General features: G+C 41.7%; 1 long non-coding RNA gene across 1 annotated transcript; it reads right to left on the reverse strand.

The window, feature by feature from the left end:
• Window positions 1-169: 169 nt before the first annotated feature.
• On the reverse strand, window positions 170-21428 carry LOC132818121 (uncharacterized). Its single transcript, XR_009644963.1, has 4 exons — window positions 19109-21428; window positions 3831-3940; window positions 338-487; window positions 170-238 (listed from the first exon to the last, which is right to left on the reverse strand). It is a non-coding gene; the product is annotated as an uncharacterized LOC132818121 (long non-coding RNA).
• Window positions 21429-26113: the final 4685 nt, after the last annotated feature.

Genomic DNA, 26113 nt, shown 5'->3' on the forward strand with positions numbered 1-26113 from the left:
ATGATGGGTAGTCCTTCAAGTAAATTCCACACATAGAGCATATCCAAGAACCACACTTCAATAAATTCTTCTTAGATGTATTACTATCTATGTTTATTCAGAGTTTGTGGGAAAATATTATTAGATCCAAAGCATTCACAAGTCCATTGGTAGTTTTTTATGGAAAGCAATATGTGAAATTAGGATGGAAACTGCGTCAGGCAGAGCAAGAGAATTTTGAGTAGATGGCATCTGGTTCCTGGGGAACAAATCACATTGAAAATAGTTTAATGCACTTCCACTAAAACTCCATTGGGGGGTGAACTGTGTAGGTCAAGGCGATTGTCATTTAGTTTACCTGGATCCTTTTATTAGTCAGTATCTTGTTTTCTTGAATTTCAATGACGTTCCAAGTGGAAATTGCCATCCTCTAAATGTACCCAAGGATCTTTGGTTTTCAATGTTTTCCACTTGATTTTCACACAGTTTTGTTGCCAAATGTGGAAAACTGAAAGATGTGAAACCATCTACGTTATAAATGTCAAGGTTCTTAACTCGATCTGACAGTGCAGTTCTTCATGCTGATCAAGTGTGGCTGGTGACTGCAGAGATGGCAAACCTCATCATGTCACCCTATTGAATTGATCATAATGATGGCTTCATCATTCTGGAGGCTTAACATACCAACTCAGGGCATGGTTAGGAACATGGGACTGGGATATCACAGCAATTATAGAAACATGGCTCAGGGATGGACAGGACTGGCAGCTTAGTGTTCCAGGATGCTATAGGAAGTCAGAAAGAGGGGCAGACAGGAGGGGGACTGGCCTTTTTAATAAGGGATAGCATTACTGCTGTACTTAGGGAGGACATTCCTGGGAATACATCCAGGGAAGTTATTTGGGTGGAACTGAGAAATAAGAAAGGGATGATCACCGTAATGGGTTGTAATATAGCATAGTTAGCAGGAAATTGAGAAACAAATTTGGAAGGAGATTTCAGTTATCTGTAAGAATAATAGGGTGGTTATGGTAGGGGATTTTAATTTCCAATTTAAATTTGTTGTGTGTACAATAATTTTTTTTTGATTCAGTATGTGGATGTACCTACTACAGAAGGTGCAAAACTTGACCCACTCTTGAGAAACAAGGCAGGGCAGGTGACTGAGGTGTCAGTGAGGGAGCACTTTGGGACCAGCGACTATAATTCTATTAGTTTTAAATAGTGATGGAAAAGGATAGACCGGATCTAAAAGTTGAAGTTTTAAATTGGAGGAAGGCTAATTTTGACGGTTTTAGGCAAGAATTTTCAAAAGCTGATTGGGCCAGATGTTCGCAGGTAAAGAGACGGCTGGAAAATGGGAAGCCTTCAAAAATGAGATAACAAGAGTCCAGAGTCAGTATATTCCTGTCAGGGTGAAAGGAAAGGCTGGTAGGTGTAGGGAATGCTGGGTGACTAGAGAAATTGAGGGTTTGGTTCAGAAAAAGAAGGAAGCATATGTCAGGTACAGACAGGATAGATCAAATGTATCCTTAGAGTAAAAATGCAGTAGGAGTATACTTAAGAGGGAAATCAGGAGGGCAAAAAGGGGACATGAGACAGCGTTGGCAAATAGGGTTAAGGAGAATCCAAAGGGATTTTATAAATATATTAAGGACAAAAACGGAACTCGGGAGAGAACAAGGCCCCTCCAAGATCAGCAAGGCAGCCCATGTGTGGAGCTTCAGGAGATGGGGGAGATACAAAACAAGTATTTTGCATCATTGTTTACTGTAGAGAAGGACATAGAAGATATGGAATGTGGGGAAATAGATGGTGACATCTTGAAAAATGCCCATATCGCAGAAGAGAGGGTGCCAGATGTCTTGAAACACACAAAGGTGGATAAATCCCCAGAACCTGATCAGGTGTACCCTAGAACCCTGTTGGAAGCTAGGGGAATGATTGCTGGGCCTCTTGCTGAGATATTTATATCATTGATAGTCACAGGTAAGGTGCGGAAGACTGGAGGTTGGCTAACGTGGTGTCTTTATTTAAGAAAGGTGGTAAGGAAAAGCCAGGGTAAGCATGATGTCAGTGGGGGTGGGCAAGTTGTTGGAGGGAATCTGAGGGGACAGGATTTACATGTATTTAGAAAGGCAAGGATTGATTATGTATAGTCAACATGGCTTTGTGCATGGAAAATTATATCTCACGAAGTTGAGTTTTTGAAGAAGTAACAAAGAGGATTGATGAGGGCAGAGCATAGACATGATCTATATAGACTTTAGTAAGGATTTCAACAAGGTTCCCCATGGGAGGCTGGTTAGCAAGGTTACATCTCATGGAATACAAGGAGAACTAGCCATTTGGATACAGAACTGGCTCAAAGATACAAGACAGAGGGTGGTGGTGGAGGGATGCTTTTCAGACTGGAGGCCTGTGACCAGTGGTGTGCCACTCTGGGTACCAATGTTTAAGGAGAATATGTGAAGACTTTGTAGAAAGTCAGAAAAGGTTTAGTAATTTGGTTGTTGGTGTTTGCACTCTGCTGGGTCTATGGTACATCCTGTTTTCCTGCTGTGAATTACTATCTCTGATCATCCACAGAGATCAGGCTTGGTTACCTTCTTCCTCCTTCAATGGGAATGTACCCTGGACTGTACCCAAATCATGTCCTCTTCAAGATTGGCCCATTGTTCCATTATAGTTTAACATGGATGCCAGTTTACCAGAAAAGGTTCATTCTTAACTTCACTTAAATTGGCCCTCCTCCAAACTGCTATTTTTATTTCCGGATTGTTTCTTGTCCTTGTTCATGGTCACCTGCATAAATGTCAGTTATTCTCAAACAAGAACAGGACAATTTTTCTTTTTGAAATACTCATTAAGGTGGTCAGCATTGATCCAAAGGCAATTTAGTGCTCTGACAAAAGTCTTCCTTGAGAAACTCAACCTGAAAACCAAACAAGTGTGTTAGTCTCCAGGAGCGATAATAAAGCTGCTTGATGAGAGGGAGGAAGAAACTAACAGATATTTGAAATACAAGGTTGACCAATAACTTACTGCCTTAGAAAAAAAAAGAGAGATCTTTAGGTGATGCAACAAATCATCCCAGTATGAAATAAGGCATTAAGGACATAAAAGAACATACTGCGTAAGACCATTATAATACTATCACTGCACTGCAAATATAGCTCGAGGGTCTTGTGGCTTTCATAGGAAGTAATTTCAGCCTTAATTTTTCTTGTTAAAAATAAGAAAGAATAAAACTTTTCCTATTTACTGTAGTCCAGTTGTAATGCGATCTAATTTATAAATTATAACGTTTCACCTTTTGGACTCCAACATTCACATGGTGGATCCAGTCTTTGTCTTCTGCTGCATGTACTAAACTAAACTGGAGTAAGTACATCTGAATTTCTGTCTCTGATAGTAGGTGATGATAAATTAAACAAATGAAGGAGTAGAGAGGAAAGCGGCCCAATCAGTGATGGTAGTATCATTTTGCAAAACAATATTTAGTGTTTGCAGGGGCAGGTGTAATGGAAGGCGACGGCAAAGTTAGCTCTGTTATAGAGACATATGGCATGGAGACTGACCTTTCAGTCCAACCAGTCCATGTCAAACATAATCCCAATTTTACACACCTTGAGTGAGAGAAGGCCAGCAAACTGCCACATGCTCACTTCATTTTCTGCTTGACTCGTTTACATACATCAAGCTTTCTGACGTCCTGGCCCCCCTCCCCACCTTTCCTGTCAGGGGAAAACAAAGATTAGTCACTAATTTTGGGAATCTTCTGACAAAGAAAAAATATCAGGCAGCATCCCCTGAGCCACCTTGTTATTTCCGAGAATTATTGGCCTTACCTTACAACCGCCGTGGTCGAGTCATTTCTCAAATATCCATCTTGCATCTGCTTGAAGGAGACAATTCTCATTACCAGCTTCAGAATCCTCTTCCACAGTGTAGTCACTTCCTGAGAAAAGCATAACCTTCTGAAAATTACACCCTGCTTTCTCACTTCATACATTGGCCTTTTCTTGCAATAGTTTTGAAGAGGGAGAAGAAGGAATTCTCACTACAGTTGTTCTGGGCTTCGGTGAGACCACACCTGGAATGCCGTGCATTGTTGTAACTCCATACCTAAGGAAGGATATGCTTGGAGTGGATGTGGATCAGTGAGGGCTCACCCAGTTCTGGGGAAGAGAGTTGTCCTAAGATGAGAGGTTGAGTAAATGATCTGGGTTGGTTTGTTGGGGGGGGCGTCTATATTCAGAGATCTCATTGAAACAGTCAAGACTCTGACAAGACTTGACAGGATAGAGTCTGACAACCCATCTCTCCACCGGCTGGGATATTGATAATATCAGGGTGGGTTAGTTCACTAGGTTAGGGGCTTTACTTGAGTAGGAACATTTCTTCAGTCAAAGGGTTCTGAATCATTGGAATTCTGTACTTCAGGGGATTGTGGATGCTCCATTGTTGAATGTTTTAAGGCTGAGGTAGACAGATTTTTGGTGTCTTAGGGAACAAAGGGGTGTGGGGTGTAGACAGGAAGATGATGCTGAGACATCAGAACAGCCATGACTGTACTGAATAATGCAGCAAGGTGTAGGGGGCCCAAATGGTTTATTCCTGCCTCTATTTCTCATCTTATTATGTTTTTGTATGGATCAGATCTAATTCGTTTGCTACATCATCTCAAACGAAGATTTAATAGTGCCTTAAACTGTCATTCCTAGATGAAATAGTACAATTTTGTGAAAAAGCTGCCTTCAGTTTTCACCTTGCTAGTGAAACCAAGTCACAATATTTATGGAGAGCATTCGTGGAGTGTGATTGTGTGAGGGCGAAACTAGGGAAGACGTGGGGCAGAGTTGCCACCAAAACCAGCACCAAAACCGAATACATTTTTCTCTTATTGCCCCTCTCAGTAGCTGGAAGGTTTGGGGACAATCCTTGGAAAGACCAGTCTGAAGACTAAAACTTGAGAAGGAAAAGGGATGCTTTGATCATCTGTGGGAGGTTGGGATGGTGGAGTTGGCAATCAGTGAGAGAACACATAGAGGCTGTGGTGAGCAGAAAGGAGAGTGAATAATGGTGAGGTCATGATGCCAGCCTTCATGTCTGACTACTCTTGAGCTGGGGAATGTAATAGATGAACTCTTCTATGCCTTTTCTAGAACTACAATTTACCTCTTGAAGTGTGAGAATTTCTATTCCGGATCATTATTGATGCAATGAACCAAAGGGAATCTACCAATGAATGATATGGTGCTTAACCCATCCATTAAGTTGCCCTTACACATGGTCTAGGCTACAAAGGATAGTGTGATTAGTCAAGATCTTTTCCTCAGGGAGTGGGAGTCCAAAACTAGAGGGTATATGTTTCAGGTGATAGGGGAAAGATTTAAAAGGGACCTCAGGGGCAGCTTTTTCACACAGAGGGTAGTAAGTGTATGGAAAGGGCTGCCATTTCAAAAGGCATCTGGATGGGTACATAAACAGGAAGGGTTTACTGGGATATGGGCCAGATGCTGGCAAATGGGACGAGATTAATTTAGGATATCTGATCAGCATGGACAATTTGGAGCGAAGGGTCTGTTTCTGTGCTGTACGCTTCTATGACTAGATGTTTTAGATTTTAAAAAGTCTCCAACGTATTTAACACAGATCTTATGCAGGTTAAACAGACGAGATGTTTCCAAGGAGGTGAGTAGATTAAGACGAGGCCTTCAAGGGGTGTACAAAGTGAGTCAGATGGAGGAAGTTGGTAGTTTGGGACTAACTGTCCAATGAGGTAGTGGAGGGTTGGCAGTGTAGAGAAAATACATATCTCTGCATTTACAATGGCAGAATCTAGACAAGAGAAAAGAAGAAAGTTAATCTTGTTGTTCTTTGTGATTAACTATTTTCTACTCTGAGGGATTAACATGCAAACTATTAGCTTAACTGTTACCTAGAGGGCTACCAATGATGGAAGCTTTCAAATGAGCATCAAATGAGAATTCAATGATTTGGAGCAACATTCCCCTGTGATGGAATATAAACTATGCAAACACGAGATGATGTATGTCTTTTTTTAAAAATAGCTCTAGCAGAAACCACAAAATGCCAGATATCTGGGCCAAGCATAGAATTTCAAAATCTCCAAAGTATTTCCAATTGTGTTACTATAGTATACCAGTCAAAGAGTGAATAAGTGTGTACCTTTGTTACTACATGTCCAAATCCACAAACTACATATTATGGAATGTGTAGAGATACAGCATAGTGTGAAATTTTAAAGGTCATTTATTGGGATGTAACACTGTTACACCCAGTCATCCTTTCATATGAAACACAATGAAAATATATGTTAATATCTGTTGACTAAATCTGTAATATTATCTGAAGGGAGTATATTTTTGAAACTTCCTAAGATAGTAAATCACATGACTGAGCAATATGGACAGGATTATTAATCATTTTCTGTGCTGACATAACCAGTGAGTGGTTTCAGCTTCTAGCTGCAGTGGCTGATGCATGTGTTTCATTATTGCTTTGACTCCCTTTGGGTTCTCTGCAGCAGGACTTGCTGACGGAGCTGCAATGCCTTGTGGGTAGGGGTTTCGGGAGCAATACAGCCTGGATGGAACTGTGGCCAAGAAACTGCAGCAAGTTTTGGGAAGAAGGCTGGAATTTTAATTTTTTTCTTTTGAAAAGCATACCGAGCAATGAGAAATAGTCAACGCTGAAATATGAGATTGTCCTCAAATTGGTTTCTTTTGCACAGTCAGTTCTTTATTTTAATAAATTAGTGCTGCCAGACCATCCAAATTTACAGCAAACAGTTTGGTTTTCTCCATAACACAATCTTATCTGTACAAAGCCCCCATACCCCTAAATTCTCGCACATTCGGTATTTTTACAAACTTGCAAAATATTTGCATATTAAGTAATACATCGTATAACTAAATTATAAGCTTTAGTTTTTTTTTAAGCCAGTAGTTGTTTTAAGACTGGCCCTGAATTAATAGTCCACTGTCTCCAGTTATGTAAATTAGGCACTCACTTGTACAAATCGCAACACTCAAAGTCTACCACAGCAGTCAGTATTTCTGAAAATAGCAATATCTTTGCTGAGGTACCACCTGCTCTGCTAATGGGGATACAACTGAGGCAATTGCCTAACTTTCTGGATTAGTGGTGCTGGAAGAGCACAGCAGTTCAGGCAGCATCCAAAGTGCAGCGAAATCGACGTTTCGGGCGAAATCCCTCCATCAGATCTTTTGCCCGAAACGTCGATTTCGCTGCACTTTGGATGCTGCCTGAACTACTGTGCTCTTCCAGCACCACAGATCCAGAATCTGGTTTCCAGCATCTGCAGTCATTGTTTTTACCTAATTGCCTAACTTTGCCTATTCTGCCACTGACAGCCTTGAGCTTGGAATTTTCCAGATCCATGAGGGGCAGGCTGGGAGACGGGAGGCCTGGCAAAATGGGAACCCAGATGGAAAGTCGAACAGCAACAAAAAAGTAATACTTGGAAATGAATGACCTGGTTGTACTGGTCTGAGGTATGAAAAACGCATCAGACCAGTATGCGTCATTCGAGAGTTGTACTGGTTTTGTTCTCCGATTGTCTTCCCACTGCCTTGCCCATATTACCACTGTCAGGAAAGTTAGTGCTTTGGACATGTGGAAGCCAATGAGCCACTTAGGTGAACGGTTTAGTCCCACCCCCTGCCTCCTTTGGTATCTTCTGCACCATAGGACGATCTACAGCCCTGTAAAACCTACCAATGTGTTTCAAGGGGTGGTGAGAGCCTCCCTAACTTGCATTCCTATATGGGCCACCCAAAAGTTATTGTCGCACCAACTAATTTTCCTCCTTCCGCCGATTTGTTTTTAAAGCTGACTGCCTAAAACAAGATTTCACCAACTTTTGCCGTTGAGGTGCGTTTCCCCAGGAACTACAGCCTGAGTGATGGCCACCACCAGCAGACGCTGCTAACTGTCTCATCGCCATCCCTCTCACCCCTAATCATCACCTATTCCCTGCCTGCCCGACCCCACCACAAGGGCCCATCACCTTAAGTGAGGCTTGTCTCTCCTTTGTTACCCCAGTGATGGAACTTGCCTGCAATTTACTAAACCTGCCCGAAGTCATTCAAGTGACTTCCCCTTCTTTTTTTAAATTTTATTTTCAGCATTTGTTTCCACGAATCAAAAAGAAGTTTGCAAAAGCTGAATCAAAAGTAAATATTGTCCACATTCCTGATACCTAGCATTCCCTGGTTAAACAGGACAGACTGAATACCTGCCCCAAAGCCTCTGCTGAACTTTCAATCAACACCATCTTTTTAAGAAAAACCCACATTACCTGGCTATTTGCCTCTTTGCTGCCTATGGGAGCTTGCTACATGCAAATTGGTTGATGCATTTGCTATGTTATAGCAGTGAATACATGTCAAGAGGATATGATTAAGTGCAAAGTGCTTTGGGGTATCCTGAGATCATGAAAGATGCTATATAATTGCAAATCTTTCCTCCTTTCTTAATTGCAACTTGCAAGAGCAGGGAAGTGGCCAAGGTCATGGTTGACACTCCCTTCACATCTCCCTTGCCTTTGGATGTAGGCACATTTTAAATTGTACTTCCTGTGATGGCACCGTTAAAATTAAGAGCAACATCCACACACTCCTTTCTTCCAACAAGGTTCCACATTTCTTAGGTTCCAGTAAAATGACCAAATTGTGACACAAATATTTACTTTTGATTTCAGCTTTTGTATGTGGGAGTGTTGGGGGAAGAGAAAGACAGACAGTGGAGGAAGAATTCAGCAGCATATCGTGAGACAAGTGAGCTCGAAAAGGAGTGTCCCGACAAAAGATCATTGACCTGAAAGACTAACTCTGTTTCTCTCCAAAGGCACTACCTAGCCTGTTGAGTATTTTCAACATTTTGTGCATCTGTTTCAAAAGTAGGTGAAATCAAGTTATTTGAAAGACGCCCTGTGGAAAATGAGTTAACGGTTTCAAAAATCTTTAGCATTGATATCTCGGCAAGTGCGCTTTCCAAAGAAGGGTCACTGGACCCGAAACATTAGCTCAGCAGGTTCAGCAGCATCTGTAAAGAGAAAGTGGAGTTTCTCCAAATATCTCTGACAACTAAACGAATGGTGTCTCTGTCTGACTTTCTGTCAAATTGGTCTGCTGTCAATGGGCTTTTTTAAAGTGCTGGACTACTGGGAGCCCTCCTGATTCACAGATGACATATGTAAGTGTTGGTAAGGCCTCTCATTCACTGTGCCCAAGTAAACACATCAACTGAAACCTCTTCTTCTAATACATAAGCCATTAGACATGGGGTGAAAAAGTGCATTGAAAAAGCCAAGAGAAATAGTTTGAGTATTAGAAGACACTAATAAAAATTTGCCAAACATATACTTGCTGAAATCCTGGTATATTTTGAACTGTTGGACACCATGGTATTATTTAAAAGGACTTACTTGCAATGTTTCCAATGATTTAACAAACTGCATTCTATCTTTATTCACTTATTTAACTTGCAGAACCTGCAGGTCAAGCAGAAAGCACAGAGGGCTCTAATAGGTCTATCTTGAAAGGTGCCCATCTTAAGTTATAGAACAGTACAGAAAGGCAAATAGTTGAATTTTATAACAGAGGGACATAAAGAAGGGGTCTGGAGTTGATAATGCAGCTCTTTGAGCCTGCTCTGTCAAAGAATCAGTTTAATTTATCCAGGCTAAAGTTTCAATAGCACCAAATCCACACCAAATGCCTTGATTTAACTGAAGTCTGATAGATGTCTGAGAGACTGAGAGATATCATGAACGTTGGGGTGATGTTTCTCCATGGGGCATTAGTTCTGGTTCTGATCCAATGCTGCATCCTTCTCCTCAATGTGAAGCTCCTGGGACTTCATGATTAATTAGCGGCAAGACATTGCCCAGAGTCTTGCTCACTGTTGAGATAGGTTGGCCTTCATTTATCGGCCCCATCTTCTTGAATGCCCCCATATTCACCAAATTCCACCCAACCTATTCAAGAAGCACCTTAACGTCTTTGTAAGAAACACTGTTTTGTTGAGTATGGCCTGCATCTGGCGTTTGTGAAATGGCTCTTAATTAGGTAATCACACTGTGTGGTACTTAATTACATTGTTTGTTATTCTTAGTGCATTGATTTAACATTTCAACTTTAAATCTCTTTCCGTGCACATTTCAATGTTCACTTTTTTTAAAAAAAATCTAAATGACTGTGTGTTTAAAATGGCACACAGAGGAATTTAAAGTTAATTTGTTTAACCAGCATGTTCTGGAAATTAAACACTGAAATGTTATCCCACTGTGACACCATTAGAAGCTCAGTGGTTACAACAGTAAAGCTCATAATGGCCATTACTGCCTTAGTTTGGGACCTCAAGATTTTAGCTCATGGTACCACTTTGGGAAGCCCTGCTCTAAATGTTTAAAATAAAGTACCTTCTATTGATGGCAATATGTTGGGAATATCCCTGACAACAATTTGTCTTAAAATTTGTTGAAACACTAATTTTGGAGCATTTCTGGCAATGGCTGTCATACAACTGAGGCACTTACATATGCAAACTCTCAGTTTGAACATTTTTGCATTCACAGGCCTATACCAACTTTATGGTGTACTTTTTTTTAAGATTAGATTCCCTACAGTATGGAAACAGGCCCTTTGGGCCAATTAGTCCACACCAACCCTCCAAAGAGTAACCCACCCAGACCCATTCCCCTACCCTATATTCACCCCAATCACTGTTGGCAATTTAGCATGGCCAATTCACCTGGCCTGCACATCTTTGTGATTGTGGGAGGAAACAGGAGCACCTGGAGGAAACACACGCAGACACAGGGAGAATGCGCAAACTCCACACAAACAGTTGCCTGAGGCTGGAATTGAACCCGGGTCCCTGGTGCTGTGAGACAGCAGTGCTAACCACTGAGCCACTGGGCCATCCCCATGATCACATTGCTTCTGTATCAAACATTAAAAGCCACAGAAACTTCAAATAACTACCAAACTGGTAATGGTTCAGAGTGTATGTATCCCAGCAAATACCTTGTGAGATGGCACATTTTGATGGGAAAATACCACGATTGAAAGAAATGTATATTCGCTATTTCCGAGTAGATATGAAGTATATACTGTTCTTAAAGTAGAAGCTTAACATGCCCGAATGTTTAATCTATATCTAAAGTGGCTTCTTATCCAGAGTATCATGTAAAAGCACATAAGCTAGTACTAATGGATATAAAAATCTTCTTGACTCCCAATTCTAGCTGCAGAATTTATCAATGGATAATTCATTGTAACAGTGACAAAGAACAATTAATTTGCTGCTTGCAGGATTGAATGATGAATGCTGATTTCTTGCCGATATCATGAGAGAAGAGTGAGACCACTTGCAAGGGTGCTATAAACGGCATGGCCTGCTATAGCTCAATTCCTTCAGCTGCCCCACAAAGTCTCCTTGGATTGCCTGTCCCAGTCTGAAGCATTCGTGAATGATAATGGCACTTTGTCTGAATATTACACAGAGAAGGGGATGCTGTCAACAGAGACATGATGGAGAGAAGGTGATGATGAAAGAGAAGATGATGATGGAGAACAAAATGTGAGAGGAGTTGTGATGACGGTGGTGAAGGATCATATTTATATTTCACCATATTCCCTGTCTTCATTTTACCTTTCCTGTCTCATCTTCAGGAGGAAGGTGTGGTCGAATATAAATGTAAACCAACACTGAGCAGATTGCTGCTGTTCAAAGTAGGGTTTAGCAAGTATTCAATTCAAATACCTTTTCTGTGAGGGTAGAGTGAGGATGTAACGTGTTACCTGGCTTGAAAAGCTAGTTTTACTGAAGCTAGTATCAAGACGCTGACTTTTAACACTGACAGCAGCAAGGGCAAACTCAGGTATAGATAAATCATCTCTAAAAGCAATTACACAACATCCAGCTTTTATAAAACAGCCAGGTCACTTATTTTTGATCACAATCAATGTTTGTGTTGGGTTAAACAACTTTATTTTTCCTGCACTGCAAAATACACTGTGAGTGAATGTGATTTGTGGACTTGGCCAACTCTGGCCCATCCAAAAAGCCTGCAAAACATAACTCCTTGTCTGTCCTGAAGAACAGTTACACCAAATTCAAAATGTTAACTCTTTTTCTCTCTCCATAGGTACTACTACATTCCACTGGGGAGGATAAATGACATGTGTTCATAATGAGAGTCAGGGTCAATATGAAGTTGCTGACCGGAAGTATTCAGAAACGTTAACAAGTAGTACAAGATTAGTAGGATAAGTATTGAGACTCCAATACAGACTGGGATGATCAATATTTAAAGGGAGCACTGTAGTGGCTTCCTCACTGCTGAGGCCACAAGCGAGCAGTGGAATTTAATCTTCTAACGACTCAATAAAGAGGAATGGTAATCTGAAGATTTGCCCAATTACCTTAGAGTGTCACATGGAAATTTTACAGGAATTTTCCTTGTTAGTTGTTTGGAGTTCATGGCAATGTTCCCACTAAGCTGCATATATCTGCCTGCCTGGGAGGGCTACCTGGTAAATCCAGTGTGTGCACACGTGTGAGAATAATTGGCCGAGAGAAAAGAACATAAAGAGAAAAGAAGTGAACAACAAAAATGTGTTAAACTGGGTGCTGATCCATGGTAATGCAGATTAGTCATGGTGCATGCAGCAACTGGATGGACGGAAGGGGATATCATTTCTTTAATTTTTGCATTAATAATGTAGAATTATTGAAGTTTCTTTTTAATCTTTGCAATAAGCCTTTCCAATCTTTGCAACTTTACAATAAATATGTAAGTTAGCTCACTGAGCTTGAAGGTTTGTTTTCAGATGTTTCATTAACGTATTAGGTAACATAATCAGTGATTCTCTGGTGAAGCACTGGTGGTATGTTACCTAGTATGATGACAAAATGTTTGAAAACAAACCTTCAAGTTCAGCAAGCTTACATACTTATCATCAACCTAAGCTACACATCTTCTCAAAAGACACTAACCTTTACAGTCAGTTTACTCACTGCTCATTATACTATTAGATCAAGCTACTGAATAGAATACTTTAAAAATAAGTTTGAGTAAAAATATTAAAAACTCCTGGCAGCTTCAGCCACTCCTTGTGAAATTTCACCCAGTGGTTCCCACATGTGGCAGGGAGATGGTCACGTATAAACATACCACAGTGTTAGGAGAGATAGGTTATTGTGCCACTGAACCAGCAGTCTAGAACTTGCATTCTGAGGACATGAGTTCAAATCCTACCACAGCAGAGGGTGAAATATGAAGTCAATTCAGAAACAGTCTGTCATCACTTCCCAAACAATGGCAATTTTTGATTGATTTTTACAACAATCTGATTACCTTTTAGAGAAGGAAATCTGTAATTGTGATCTGATCCATGTGACTCCAGATACATTTTAGTGCGATCGACTTTTAGATGTCCTCTGAGCAATAAATGCTGGCTTAGCCAGCAACACGTACACTTCATGAACAAACTTTAAAAGAAAACTAATTTAAGGCTGGTTTGACTTCATTTTGAAGTAAGCTTTTGAAGTAGTCCTTTGCATGAAACAGACAGATCCCTTTTCTGCCCTTCTCTAACCTCTGCCAGACGCTAGGCTGAATGCAGCAATAAGAAACTCTACACCAACGCAAGACCACGATGGTCCCCGTTACAATGGAAGGCAACATTTCAAATCAGTTTCTGTGCATTGTGGAGTGCTGTGCTGGGTGGACTCTTCAATAATGTTGGAGAGTCATAGAGATATACAGCACAAAAATGGGCCCTTCAGTCCAACTCGTTCATGCCAATCAGATATCCTTAACTAATCTAGTCCCATTTGCCAGCACTTGGCCCATGTCCACCTAAACCCTTCCTATTCGTGTACCCATTCAGATGCCTTTTAAATTGTTACTGTACCAGCCTTCACCATTTCTTCTGGTAGCTGCTTCTATGGATGCACTGTCTCTGTATGAAAATGTTGTTCCTTAGTTTCTTTTTTTAAATCTTTCCCCTCTCGCCTTAAACAAATTGCCCTCAAATTGCAGATTCTAGTTAAAATCCCAAATCATTGGTGACATTCATTATTCAAGTAAGCTTCCCAATCTCCTTGCTGCTTCTTGGTTTCCTGGTTTTCTTTGTCTAATCCACCAGGAAAACAAAACACCTCCATCCCCCATCACGAAGGACTCAAAGCCCTCCGCTTCTTCCTTTCCCGCCGCACCAACCAGTACCCTTCCACTGACACCCTCCTTCGACTGACTGAACTGGTCCTCACCCTGAATAACTTCTCTTTTCAATCCTCCCACTTCCTCCAAACTAAAGGAGTTGCCATGGGCACCCGCATGGGCCCCAGCTATGCCTGCCTCTTCGTAGGATATGTGGAACAGTCCATCTTCCGCAACTACACTGGCACCACCCCCCACCTTTTCCTCCGCTACATCGATGACTGTATCGGCGCTGCCTCGTGCTCCCACGAGGAGGTTGAACAGTTCATCAACTTTACTAACACCTTCCATCCCGACCTGAAATTCACCTGGACTGTCTCAGACTCCTCCCTCCCCTTCCTAGACCTTTCCATTTCTATCTCGGGCGACCGACTCAACACAGACATCTATTATAAACCGACTGACTCCCACAGCTACCTGGACTACACCTCCTCCCACCCTGCCCCCTGTAAAAACGCCATCCCATATTCCCAATTCCTTCGTCTCCGCCGCATCTGCTCCCAGGAGGACCAATTCCAACACCGCACAGCCCAGATGGCCTCCTTCTTCAAGGACCGCAGATTCCCCCCAGACGTGATCGACGATGCCCTCCACCGCATCTCCTCCACTTCCCGCTCCTCCGCCCTTGAGCCCCGCTCCTCCAACCGCCACCAAGACAGAACCCCACTGGTTCTCACCTACCACCCCACCAACCTGCGCATACAACGTATTATCCGCCGCCATTTCCGCCACCTCCAAACGGACCCCACCACCAAGGATATATTTCCCTCCCCTCCCCTATCAGCGTTCCGCAAGGACCACTCCCTTCGTGACTCCCTTGTCAGATCCACACCCCCCACCAACCCAACCTCCACCCCCGGCACCTTCCCCTGCAACCGCAGGAAATGTAAAACTTGCGCCCACACCTCCACACTCACTTCCCTCCAAGGCCCCAAGGGATCCTTCCATATCCGCCACAAGTTCACCTGTACCTCCACACACATCATCTATTGCATCCGCTGCACCCGATGTGGCCTCCTCTATATTGGGGAGACAGGCCGCTTACTTGCGGAACGCTTCAGAGAACACCTCTGGGCCGCCCGAACCAACCAACCCAATCACCCCGTGGCTCAACACTTTAACTCCCCCTCCCACTCCACCGAGGACATGCAGGTCCTTGGACTCCTCCACCGGCAGAACACAACTACACGACGGCTGGAGGAGGAGCGCCTCATCTTCCGCCTGGGAACCCTCCAACCACAAGGTATGAATTCAGATTTCTCCAGCTTCCTCATTTCCCCTCCCCCCACCTTGTCTCAGTCGGTTCCCTCAACTCAGCACCGCCCTCCTAACCTGCAATCCTCTTCCTGACCTCTCCGCCCCCACCCCACTCCGGCCTATCACCCTCACCTTGACCTCCTTCCACCTATCCCACCTCCATCGCCCCTCCCCCTAGTCCCTCCTCCCTACCTTTTATCTCAGCCTGCTCGGCTACTCTCTCTCTCTTATTCCTGATGAAGGACTTATGCTCGAAACGTCGAATTCTCTATTCCTGAGATGCTGCCTAACCTGCTGTGCTTTGACCAGCAACACATTTGCAGCAAACAAAACAAAAAGGTCAATTGACCCATCAGCCCAATTCTGTCTGTACAAATGTCACACTCAAAGATCATCCTTCCAAAATACACGCAAGTAAAACACTGCTGGATCTATTTGACAACATAGAGAAGCTTGTAGTGCTGCTAATGGAGGCAGAAATAGAATTTATCACTTGCATCCAGTCTTTCTGAGCTTGTGTCACCCAAGGGTATGAAAGATACTTGCTATTAAATCCAACAAGGAATTTGGGGAAAAATGTACTCACTCGGAGAATGGTCCAAATGCAGAATGCGCGGGCACCTGGAGTGGTTGAGTGAATATCATTGGCGTTTAAGCAGAAATTAGAAAAACAACACAAGGGAGGAAGGAAAGTAAAGATTGACTGAAAAAGTGAAGTGAAGAACGTACAGTGGGAGGATACTCTGGATAAAGTATAAACAAAGATCAAATGGGCCACGTGGCCTCATTCTGTGACGTAAACTGTGCTTTTCTATAGAGTGACGTTGGGTAAATCCATGCCCTCGAAACCACAGTAGTTGTTTTAAATGGAGAATTCTTATCTTCAGTTACATTATTGTTGTTAAAGAAGGGGAAAAGACTTCATGTCCTATTGTTCAGTCTGAAAGCTGAGAACTCTATGCAATACTGTACGAGAAAAGGAAATTACTATAATGCTTGTTGACATTTCATCTACCCAAACCTGTTCTAAAATTAGCTGCCCTTTAAAAATATCAATAAATACAACTGACCAGACTTTGCAAGGAGAAGTCAACATAAAACTATAGTCAACGAACTTTCCTGCCTGTCTCCTGATTGATGCCACTTACTCTATGTAAACTTTGGGTTATTTGACCTGGGTTCAGATTAAAGTGTCCAGTACGTAGGAAATCTACTTATGAAAATAGTATTAAATAACTTAAATCTAATTCTATGTTTGTCTTGGGTTACACTGTTGGAGGAAAGATATGTTGCAGTCATTACAGTCGCAAATAGCAGTCAAATGAAAACCATCATATTAAGCCCTCAATACAAGATCCATATATGAGCTTAAACCATGATAACATCCATTTAGAGATAAACACTGAATATAATATTTACAAGGTTCGTGAGGGAGGAAGGAGGGGAGGAGATGGTATGGTAGTAATGTCACTGGACTAACAATCTAGAACTCCAGGTTAAGGTCTGGGGATTTGGATTTAAATCCCACCATGGTAGGTGGTGAAACTGCAATTCATTAAAAATCTAGAATAGAAAGCTGGTTAACAGCAGCTAAGTAACTGCTGATGATTGTCAGGGAAAAATCCATCTGGTTCATGATCTTGAGGGAAGAAAGTCTACCATCCTTGCCTGGTCTGGTCTCCACGTGGCTCCAGACAACACAGAAATGTGGGTGACTCTTAAATGCCCTCTGGGCAATTAGGAATGGGCAATAAATATTGCCCTGGCCAGCAACAGACATCCCATGATTGAAGAGGTAAATTACTACAACTCTAATTTCCCTCTATGAAACAATAGCTTGTCCCAATTTAAGATTCTCCCTGCCTTAGCTACAAATAAAATGATGAACAACTATACAGGCAACAGTGAGCTCAAATTGTGTTTCATTTTTAACAGTGTTACCAGAGAAAGTGTTGTTTTGACCTCCGGTTGGAATTGGCAGGGTGTCCCTGAAATCTCTAAAAGGTTGTCTGACCAAAATGGCTGCTTTCAATGGTTGGATTGCATAGTTACCATGTACCATTTTAAAATAAGAGACAAGTGTGTGTGTGTGTGTGACAGAATAATTAATCTAAGTATTCTAGATATTTAAGACATCAACCCCAGTTGTCAATCATAGTTGACCATTGTTTGGGCATATCAGTCCAAATGTAACATTCCATGCCATTCAACATGGTGAAAGGTCTACTTTTCCAAACCTCCTAGTGGCCAATAATACTGTACTAATGGTAAAGACCCAAAAGCAAACATGTCACCATCCTCCCATTGAGAGAGATGTATGTTCCATTAGAGAAGAGTAATGAGGTGGAAGAATACAAAATATTCAACAAATGCAATGACTCAATGTGAAAAACTTTCCTTCTTTGCCCCCTCCTCCTTTTCCTCCAATGAAGATGTTTGATCTTGCAGTTCATTGATCACTGAGGACTCAGGTGTCCAAAAATCAATTGTAAGACACAACATCTTGGTTCAACAAAGGTCAATGATGTTCATTCTCCAATAGGTTGACGATGTGCAGTCTAGATTAGACTGGAAAAGCACAGCAGGTCAGTCAGCATCCAGAAGCAGGAAAATCGACGTTTCGGACAAATGACCTTCATCAGGAATAGAGGTGCACAATAGATGTGTAGTCTGTTGTGCACTTTAGAGTCCTCAACAAGAAGAAGCTGTATAAATGTAAGTCAAGTAAGCTGGAATTCAACTGAGTGAGCTGTTCCTACTCTTCCTAATCATTAATATCTGGACAGCTACTGTGTCCTTATAAACCATAGCACATGGATATTTTGGTATGAACATTATGATAAAATCTGAATTTGTCACTGTACTAATGGGCTTTTCAAAAACTATTTCAAAACACAAATTGAAAATCTTGTACCCTAGCAGTATTTTATTTGTATCCCAATAAGTACAGCTTCTGTTTGGAGCATTAGAGTAATTTGTCACTCCAAAGTTGTAGCTGCGCTTTTAAGAGAAAAGACTTTAAGTGAGTATCAGATTCTCATACAATTCAATGTTAAAGTCCGAGTTATGTTCCTTCGGATATTTTATGCCTGGAATAAAAGAAATTAAAGTACTTTACCATTCATGAACAGCTGAAATATTTTGCGAGACTCTAGACAACACATATATCACTAACTACAAAGGAAATACAACACAGTTTACCCCGTACAATACTTAAAAATATACCTGTACTTCTAGATTGATCACACTCCATCTAGTGGAAGCTTATAGTGAGTGCAGCGAGATGTCGAGTCCTTGCACTGACCAACCTCTGTCACTAGATGGACGCCTTCAGTATGAGTTTAGAACAACAGCCAGAAGGGAATAGTTTCAATGATTAAGGTAAAGTAATGGCAGAGGAAGGCAATGTCAGAAGGAAGCTAAGCTGAGGGACATGTTGGGGGGTGGTGCGGGGGGGATGGTGGTGTGGGGAGTAAAGGCTGTGGTTGATAATTTGGTGAAGCAAAGTTGGCAAGTGGGGGAATGGAGGTGGGAGGGACACAAGGTAGTGGAGATGACATTGTACCAAAATGGTCATTACTTACTCACTTTAAGCCAGACTGATTGCATTCTGTATACAGTGCTGCCAATAAACTAAGCCAGTCTGCCTGAATATAACAGAGAGAGGGTCGAGGGTGCCTTTATAAGCAATAGCATGGATTGTAGAAAACATACTGACTCAACAGTACTACTGCCCTTTCATTTTATTAAAAATGTGCTTGCTAGCCCCAAGACCAAATGTGCTTACTGATAAGAACAACATGCTGATGCAAGAGAGAGACAGGCAGCCAAACGCTTTTAATTCAATTAATCTCTTCCGCTGTGGCAATTCAATCATTCCCATGAATCAGTGTGCTTACACCAATGTATAGAAAATATCACAAATTATCCAAAGGATGCAGATATGTACATTGCACAAGTACATAATCCAAACAAAATAATCTAATTATTTTATTCCATCAAGTGTAAATTACTGTAGTAACAGCTGAGTTTATGATTATAGGGCAATTTTACAAAATGGTGATGAAATCTGTCAGAAGTCATTAGTTGTTATTTCCATTTTGAGCCTTTGAAATGACCAAGTTCACCAAATAACTGACTAGCCAACCTTAATCATCCCATTCCTTGAACTGTCTTGCACTTACTACACTTGCGAAGGAAGGATATTGCAATAAGAGCTTTGAAGATGGTTCGATTCCTGGAAGAGGTCAAATCTGGGCTAAGGAAAATCGACCAGGCGGGAGCCCTATTATTGATTTAAAATAAATATTTACCATTGCAGCTTTACAACTTTACTTTCAAATTGAGTTTATAAGCTTACACCATTTTATATAAGATTAGAAAATACCACAATGCTGTGAAGTCTTTGCAAGTCTGACACAGGTTTAGACTTTTGGTATTTTACAACCCATTTGAGATCACATCTATCTTAGGTTAATGGATATGAACACGGCTTCAGATTATATTCATCAATGGTCAGAATATATAAAGTATAGAAAACATGGTTTTGTAATTTGTCGGAGACAGATTTAATGACAACATAATTTTGCTTTAGGAATGTGGAAAATACAATATTGTTTTAAGTCCATGCATTTTTCTGATGACTATTGTGATCTTTCTAACTCCTAACCAGAATGGTGTGGTCCTCTGGGAGCTGTGAGTGGCCAATTACACTGAACTCATGGTAAAGACCTGGAAGCAGTTGTGTTGTCACCCTCTCAATGATTAAGATAGATGTTGCACTAGAGAAGGGTAATGAGATGGAAGGATGTAAAATATTCAACAATGTAATGACCCAGAATGACATGATCCTCTGGGGCAGGATAATAGATCATAACTTATCATCTGGTGAGGAAGGTGTGAGATGTCCCTGCTGCCTTTGGGTCAATTGAGGTAATTAATGGCCACTTAACGGCTTCTTCCCACCCTCTTGTAACAATTCTCTGGTGGGTGGAGGAAGGGACCCCATTTGAAGGGTGCCACTTTTCATTTCTTGGACTACAGGGTGAGGAGATCCTTATTTTATAGGTCCCTTGAACCCAATAGAGGCAACACCATTCTTTCTTACCCCTCCCTCCCCATCCCTGGCTAACTAGCATTGTTGCCACCCACAGTCCAAACAGTGACCATCCCCGCAGTGGAACTTTGGGACCTGACAGACATTGCACTGGGACTTACTCCTGAGTCGCATGTTCACCGGGAGCACAGGGGTGGTGGCAGGGGCAGGATCTCACTGTCTGCTTCGTGAGTGGAGAAGAGAACCCTGAGGAAATGTTAACGTCAGCATCACATTTTGTCTCCCTTGTCGGATGGGGGGTGGAATCCATGCCAGGTTTTTGTGTTTCTCTCGTAGGGAATCATATCATGTTTTGCATACGTTGCTTCAGCTTGACCTCCCTCAGATGGATGCAATTTTATTTCTTGTTTTGATCATCTCTAAGCACCTGCATGGCTCGAACAGCTTTCAGATTCCACATCATGAGCAGTCCAGCTGCTGATTTGAGCGTGTGGCTAAATATATCAACCAGGCAGAAACACAAAATGTCCTTGTAAATAAACTCAGTATCGATTCCAACTGAACTGTGCTTCAGAAATTAAAGCAATAATACTTTAGACCTGCAGATTTGACTGTGATCTTCACTTTCGGTTGGGCCTTAGATAGAGTATGTGCCTCCCAAAGTACCAAGTGAAGGGTTTGAGTCACTAAAAGCAACATCTTGTTTTGGTTTTATTGACCAAGTGAAGGTCAGTAAACTTGATTTAAAATGTGAAACAGTTCTACGAGGTTTTATTTTTAAATGCTCACTCAGCTTTTTCCTCGAGTTTTCACTTTCATTGTTCCCACTGTCATGAATAAATCTGGTCAACCCCCCCCCCCCCCCCTCCTCGTTTTTGTCGCCAAAACAGGTGCTTCCAGACACCATGCGTGAGGAAAACAGATGTGACCATTTGTTGACATTGTTGCAAACTGAGACAATATCTTACACATGTGGCATGAACAAAGAGAGAGCGAGCAGGGAGGAGAATGCCAAAACATTGTAAAAGCTCTTATGCTAAATGAATTGAAAGGTTGTTACACTGCAGCAATGTGAAAACGTACTGACTCAACAGAACCACTGCCCTTTCATTTGATTAAAAATGTGCTTGCTAGGCCCCACCGAATGAGCTTACTGATAAGAACAACATGCTGATGCAAGAGAGAGACAGGCAGCTGAGTGCTTTTAATTCAATTAATCTCTTCCGCTGTGGCAAAAATTGGTTTCAACACTCTTTTCTCCCTTTTTACTTTCTATGCAGCTAATGGATATCTGTCGTAGTTGGACTAAATGGTTTCTTTGTTTATCGTCTGTGTTTTGGCTGAGGCAGCTGTTTTTGTAAAAAGCAATCAGTGTCGCCCTAAAACCAATGTTCTCTCACATGGAACATTTTTTTCTTTAAGAATTCCCACTCTATCAGAACACGGGTAGCCATGTGTTTGTTGCCTGCCCTGGAGTTTCTGTACCTCGATTTAAATTCCACAGAGAAAGGACTGAAGATTTTCTTCTGTCTGCTAGCCAGTGTGTGTCAGGGTCAAGGTGATTCCTGCTGTCCAAGAGCAAACTGCACAACTCCAGTCTTAAACTGGCCAATTTAATGACAGCCAGAAGACTGGTGGGACCTAGGAAAAAGCATGCCATTGAGATCACAGAAAATAGAATTATTTTGTTTGAGAAAGCGGACTGGTGTCTGTGCCTTTGAACCGTTACCCAAACACGAGCAAGTGCCCAAACGTGGAAGAGAGGAGAAATGGGGACGCTTAAAAGGAAGTTTTTTTTTCCGTTCGAAACTGTCCTGAAATGTTGCATCTGAACAGAGTAAAGGAGCTGTGCGTTACAAAGTGTTCTGACCCACTCGATCAACTTCATGACCAGAATCCACTAACCTGGCTGAGAAACAGCAAACCTTAAACTTCCTTCCTTTTAAACGTCCCCATTTGTCCTCTCTTCCACGTTTGGGCACTTGCTCATGTTTGGGTAACGGTTCAAAGGCACAGACACCAGTCCGCTTTCTCAAACAAAATAATTCTATTTTCTGTGATCTCAATCAAGTAGATTCTCAATGTACCTAGGAATCAGGTTTGAGCCTAAATCTGTGCTAAAAGGACGTGGATGTGCTTTATACGTCAAAGGCCAATGTGAAGACTGAGGAGTGGGCTCCAGCAAACCAATATCATGGAATTCCTACAGTGTGGAAGCTAGCCATTCAGCCCATCAAGTCCACACTGACCCTACTCCATCCCTGTAACCCTGCATTTTCCCATGGCTAATCCACCTAGCCTGCACATCCCTGGTCACGATGGGTAATTTAATATGGCCAATCCAGCTAACTTGCACGTCTCTGGACTGGGGGAGAAAACACACACAGAGATGGGGAGATTGTGCAAACTCCATGCAGCCTTCCGCCCGAGGGTGGAATCAATCCAGAGTCTCTGTCGCTGTGAGGCAGCCGTGCTAACCACTAAGGCCAGTGCGCTGTCAGTAACTACAATCTGAGATCAGTATGCAAACTTAAACCATTAAAGGAAAGCAAGACCCTCCAGATTTGAACAATTGATCTGTAGCCACGCACACAAAGCCTTGGAGAGAAGGCACGTCCCAGTTCAAGACGACAAGGTACCCCCACAGCTATGGTCAACACCATCGTCCACTTTATCACAGTAACATCTGACATCTCTTCATGATTAGTGAGATAGTAATAAGGGATGCCAGAGTCTATGAATCCTGAAAGCAAATGAATCCCATTCCTCACTGCTGGTTTGGGTGCAATGATGTAAAAGGTGGCAGAGTCAGCTCTGTTACGTAGAACACACCAAGAACAAAACAGACTCTGCCAGATCACGATACTACATGAACTGCTGCTTTTAGGTTTTGCTTGTTAATTCAGACAGACTGAATTAATGCTCAATTTTCACTTGGGTATTACATATTGATGTGGCATAAGTCCATTTCTATTAAGATATAACCAAATTCTTCCTGTTTTCAGTACGGCCAATTTCAGAGGCCAAATGTATTAAGTGAAGATCTGTGTGAAAATTCTGAGTGTTAATTTTTGGGATGGTCTAATGGACTGCATTTTCCAGCACTTTTTCTTCCCGGAGAGGAGAGCTGTCAGTGGAAAAAGCTGACTGTAGAGCTGGGTTTTGTCTAGCAATCACTTAGTTTGTGAACCTCAATGCTGAAAACAGAAGTCCTCAGATCTTATCATACTTCATATGCTGTGTAAGCCAGTTTATGCAAATACCTTAAGACAGTCTCATATTTGTGAAATCAAAGAGTAATTAACTGCTGTGCAACCAGAGACAGAGCTCCCATAACCAGCTTGTTCAAGTAAATTTACCTTTTCCATTCAATCATGGCTGAAGAATGATTGAGCAAATATACCTTATAAACATTTCCAACAATTGCCCTATGCCTGCCAGTTTAAACAAAATCAGTTAAGGATTTGGGAATTAAGCTTTGCTCTACTTTTTAAAATGAGACCTTAATCAATTACCCTGAGACTTAGGGTTTGTGATGTTACTGAAGTAGTCAGTTATCATTGGCTGAGCTATCATTTCAAGCCCATTCCCCATTGCCCTCAAGAAACTAACAGTGAGACAATCTCTTGAATTACTATGGTCTATGTGGAGTGATTATGCCCAAGGTGCTGTAGGAAGGGGACTTCCAGGATTTTGACACTGAAGGAGCAGCAATAATTTTCCAAGTCAGGATGATGTATGACTTGGAGGGGAACTTTCAAGAGGTTGTGGTCCTAAGCATCTGCCTCCCTTGTCCTCCTGCATTGTAGAGATCACAGGTTTATGAAGTATTAGTGAAGGACTCTTGGTGATGAGTGCTGATAAGGCTATAAGATTTTTATCAATTAAGGAGCTAACCATTGTCAAAGTTAAGTGAATCTTAAAACAAAATAAACAGCCTAAATTATTCCCTCTCCTGTGAACATCCAAATTAGGAGTAGGCCATTCAGTCCCTTGAATTTACTCAGTCATTCAATAAGGTTTTAGCTGATTTGATTGTGGCTTCAATTCCACATTTCCTTCCACCCCAATAATGGTTGCCTTACTTGTCAGTCAACTATCTCTCTACATCAGTCTTAAAAATAGTCAATGACCCTACCTAGACTGCTGTATAGGGAAGAGATTTACTTCAATGAGAGAAAACATTTCTCCTCGGCAAGACATTTTATCAAATCATTTAGACATCAATATCTCCTGATAAAGGCAGTGTCCAAGAGCACACAAGTCTTTTTGAACATCTCTGAGTAACTCCTAAACTGATACTCTAACTCCTTTAAGTCTTTCACAAATTTGAGCATGCACTGGAGGCAAAACTAACTTAAATTCGGATACAGCTTTCTAACACATGCAGTAGCTCAGAAACGTTGAGGCTGTTGTGCTAAGATCAGGTGTTCACATGAGATGACTTGATCATGTCCTTCACTAATCACATGCTACGATTAATCTCCTACAGTCCTTTGTGGTAACAAAAAAATGTTGTTCTATAACATATACTATAGCTACAACAGGGCATAGGAAGACAGCAAGTCAGATGAGGTCTCCAAATCAGCCCATTTCCAATCACTAAAGCCCCAGGTAGATACATAGGAGATGGTGCAACTCAGGACAATTCAGAATAAACAAAAAAACCATACACTTAAGTTTAAATTATCACACCGTCTTGTTTTCCCATGATGTATAACTAATGTTTATGGTTATGTCTACAGCCTGGCCACTATATGGAGGACTGGCCTGGTTGAAAATCAATGAGGCATCATGAAGAACAAATAGTTGGAACCATCAGACCTCTGGAAATTTTCAAAACTGGAAAAAAAATGCAAATATTCAATACTCAATTTATTTGTTCCGAGGTCATTAATGAATAGTTGAGTTGAAGAGGTGCAGGTCCAATCCCTTGCCGATGTGATTTTGCCAACTCCAGCACTGAATTTGAGAGTTTGGAGTTAGACCGGGAAAAATTGGCAATATGATATGATCTCCCAATGGTTATCTATATAATGCCAGATGGTTACTTTTGCTGCAGATGAGCCTAATCCTGCTTTCACCCAACTGTTGCCAACCTACAGTAAATTAGCTTCTAACACTAACAATGAGGGAGTTGGATTAGCTTAACTCAGTAAAAAGGTGGATTTTTGTCTGGGGAAAGGAGTCATAGAACATAAAACAATACAGCACAGAACAGGCCCTTCGGCCCACGATGTTGTGCCGAACATTTGTCCTAGCTTAAGCACCTATCCATGTACCTATCTAATTGCCGCTTAAAGGTCACCAATGATTCTGACTCTGCCACTCCCACAGGCAGCACATTCCATGCCCCCACCACTCTCTAGGTAAAGAACCTACCCCTGACATTCCCTCCTATACCTTTCACTCTTCACCTTAAATTTATGTCCTCACGTTGAGGTGACTGCCACATGGCTTTCATGCGCTAGCATTAGAAAGCAAAGTTTTCTCTTTCAGCATGTGGTCTCAGTACAGAAAAGGCCTTAAAATAAACT

The sequence above is a fragment of the Hemiscyllium ocellatum genome, chromosome 8 (genome assembly GCF_020745735.1).
Source record: "Hemiscyllium ocellatum isolate sHemOce1 chromosome 8, sHemOce1.pat.X.cur, whole genome shotgun sequence".
NCBI classification, from domain to species: Eukaryota; Metazoa; Chordata; class Chondrichthyes; order Orectolobiformes; family Hemiscylliidae; genus Hemiscyllium; species Hemiscyllium ocellatum.